Here is a 3,821-nt window from a genome sequence, read left to right on the forward strand (position 1 = left end):
CCATTAAGCTAGTTCCAACTGCTGGATTTGGTCCACTTCCCTCTCAATCCTTCCCATCCATGCACCTGTCCAAATGTATTTTAAACGCTGCTATTGTACCAGCCTCACCCACTTTCCCTAGCAGCCCATTCCATACGTGCACCACTCTGTGTATGAAGAAGTTACCCCTCAGGTCCTTCTTAAATCTTTCCCCTTTCACCTTAAACCTATGACCTTGCGTTTTCAATTCCCCATCCCTGGGATAAAGCCGATATGCATTCATCCTATCTTTGCCCCTCATGATTTTAGACACCTCAATAAAGTCACTCCCTCATTCTCCTACGTTCCAAGGAATAAAGTCCTACCCTGACCAACCTGTCCCTACAATTTGGGCCTACTAGTCCTGGTAACATCCTCGTAAATCTTCTTTGCCCACTTGCCAGTTTAACTATGTCTTTCCTGTGACAGCGTGACCAAAACCGTACACAGTATTCCAGTGCAGCCTCACCAATGACTTATACATCTGTAACACAATGTCCCAACACCTATACTCAATGCCTCAACCGATGAAGGCCAGCATGCTAAATGCCTTCTCCTCCACCCTTGTTACCTGTGACACCACTTTCAATGAGCTATGTACCTGTTCTCCTAGTCCCTCTGTTCCACAACAATCCTTAGGACCTTACCATTTACTGTATAAGTCCTACATTGGTTTGACTTTCCAAAGTGCAACACCTCACACTTATCTGTATTGAATTGCATTTGCCAACCCTCAGCCTACTTCCCCAAGTGATTGAGATCCCTTTGTAATTTCTGATAATCTTCCCCTCTCAATACCTACTAATTTTGTATCATCCACAAACTTACTAATCATCCCTGTATATTCACATCCAGATGATTTATGTAAATAACAAATAACAAAGGTCCCAGCACTGACCCCGTGGCACACCACACCTTCAACCATCACCCTCTGCTTCCAACCATTGAGCCAGTTTCGAATCAATTCACTAGCTCTCCCTGGATCCCATGTGACCTGAACTGCATGACTAGACTGCGTGCAGGACCTTGTTAAAAGCCTTATTAAAGTCCACATAGATGAGATCACTGCCGTACCCTCACCTATGCTCTTGGTTTCCTCTCGGAAAAAGTCTGAAAGATTTGTCAGACGTGACTTCCCGCGCACAAACCCACCCTGACAATCCCTAATCGGACCTTGACTGTCCAAATGTTGGTTGATCCCGTCCCTCAGTATCCTGTCCAATAACTTGCCTACCACTGCTGTCAGGCTCACTGGCCTGCAGTTCCCTGGCATGTCTTTGCTACCTTTCTTTAAACAATGGAACAGCATCAGCCACTATCCAGTCTCCTGGAACTTCACCAGTGGCTAAAGCTGAAGCAAAACTCTCTACAAAGGCCTCTGCAATTTCTTCCCTTGCCTCCCACAATGTCTGAGGATGGATTTGATCAGGCCCAGGGATTTATCCACCTTAATGCGCTTTAAGGCTGCAAACACCACCTCTCTGAGAATAAGTATGTGGTCCAAAATATCCCCGCTTGTTTCCCGTATTTCCGTAGCATCCATGATTCTCTCCTCACTAAACACTGAGGAGAAATATTTATTTAAAAATCTTGCCCCGTCTTCTGTGGCACAGGATATCCATCTTTATATTTTAGAAGACGTCCATGTGAACTGTTTTCAAAACACACTATTTCTTTCCCTGAATTCTCCAACATCCACTTCTTTCTCCACCGTAAAAACTGATGCAAAATATTAATATCTTTGTAATATTTCTGTCATCTCCTGAGGTTCAATGCCGAAATGACCTCTTTAATCTTTAAAGAGCCATGCTCGCTCTCCAGTTACTTTCTTGCTCTTAAAGCACTTGTAGTATATCTTTGCATTATGCGTCACCTTATCTAACAAGGCATTTTCATATCTCCTCCTGTCTTCCTGATCTCCCACTTAAGAATGCCTGTCCACTGTTTATACTGTTCAAAAGATTCATTTAAACCCAATTGTTTGTATCTAATTGATGATGAGATTTTTATTCTTGACTAAAAGCTGAATATCCTTTTCATCCATTGTTGTCTCATTCTACCAGCCTTACCTTTCACTCTAACAAGAACATAATGATTCTGAACTCTCGTTACCACACTTCTGAAAACCTCCCACTTATCAGATGACCCTTTACCTGCAGTCTACTCCATTCAACTTTTGAAAGTTCTTGTCGCGTACCATTAAAATTGGCCTTACTCCAATTAAATACTTCTACCTTTTCTGGAAGGCTTATCCTTTTCCATAACTGTTTTAAGACTGAGAGAATTATTATCACCAGACCCAAAGTATTCCTGTACAGTCACTTACTGTGCCTTATTACCAAAGAGAAGCTCAAGTTTTCTCTTTCTCTTTAGTAGGAACATTGACTTATTGATAAAGAAAATATTCTTGAACACATTTAACAAATTATTCACCATCCAAACCTTTAACACTGTAGCAGTTCCAGTCAATGTTTAGAAAATTAAAATCACCGATTCCTACAACCTTCTCATTCTTTCGTATATCTGAGATCTCTCTACGTATTTGTTCCTCAATTTCCCCTGACTAATTAGGAACCCAGAGTACAATCCCACCACATGATCATTCCTTTCTTATTTCTAATTTCAACCCATATATTTTCACTGGACATTTTTTTTTCAGAAATATCTTTTCTAGTTGCAGCTGCAATATTTTCCCCAATAAAAAAAAAGCCACTCCCTCACTTCTTTTGCCTCCCTTTCTTTCCTTCCTACAGCTTCTGAAACCCGAAACATTAGTACGGGCAAAATATCTTGCATGGCGTATAATGTCGGAAAATGTGAAATCATTCACTTTAGCAGGAAGCAGAAACAAGAGCAGAATATTCCTTAAATGGTGAATGACTGCTGAATTCTGAGATGTGGAGGATAAAGTATGAGTTACAAAGTTAGTATGCAGATATAGCATGTAACCATGGTGTCATACAGCATGAAAACAGACCTAATGGTCCAAGTATTCCATCCTGACCATATTCCCAAACTGAACTAGTCCCATCTTCCTGCATTTGGCCCACATCACTCCAAACCTTTCGAATTTGTGTACTTATCTAAATGTCTTTTAAACATTGTAACTGTAACTGTACCTGCACCTACCATTTCATCTGGCAGTTCATTCCACACACTGAGCACACTCTATGTAAAAAGAAAAGAAAAGTTAACCCTCATGTCATTTTTTAAATCTTTCTTCTCTCACTGTAAAAAATATGCCTCCTGGTTTTGAACTCATTCATCTGAGGGATAAGACCTTTGCTATTCACCTTATCTAAGCCTCTCGTGCTTTTATAAACCTCTTTCAGGTTATGCCTCAACCTCCTATTTTCCGGTGAATGAAGTCCCAGCCTATCCAGCCTATTTTTACAACTCGAACCCTTCTTACCCAGTAATATCCTGTTTTTTTTCTGAACCCACTCCAGTTTAATAATATCCTTCCGATGACGGGACTACCAGAATGTCTCTCAGTATTCCAGGAGAGTCCTCACCAACATCCTTTACAACCCCCGATATGACGTCCTAACTCCCGTACTCAAAGACCTGAGCAATGAAGACAAGTGTGCTGAATGCCTTCTTAACCACCCTGTCCACCTGTGAAACAAATTTCAAAGAATAATGTACCTGAAAGCCGAGGTTCTCTGTTCTGTAATAGTACCCAGGGCCCTACTATTAATTGTACATGTCCTGCCCATGTGAAGTATTCCATTTTGGATAAAACAAACATTTATTCAAATAAAGTTCAATCTGCCACTCTTTAGCCCATTGACCCAATTGAC

The sequence above is a fragment of the Rhincodon typus genome, chromosome 8 (genome assembly GCF_021869965.1).
Source record: "Rhincodon typus isolate 14 chromosome 8, sRhiTyp1.1, whole genome shotgun sequence".
Classification (NCBI taxonomy): Eukaryota; Metazoa; Chordata; class Chondrichthyes; order Orectolobiformes; family Rhincodontidae; genus Rhincodon; species Rhincodon typus.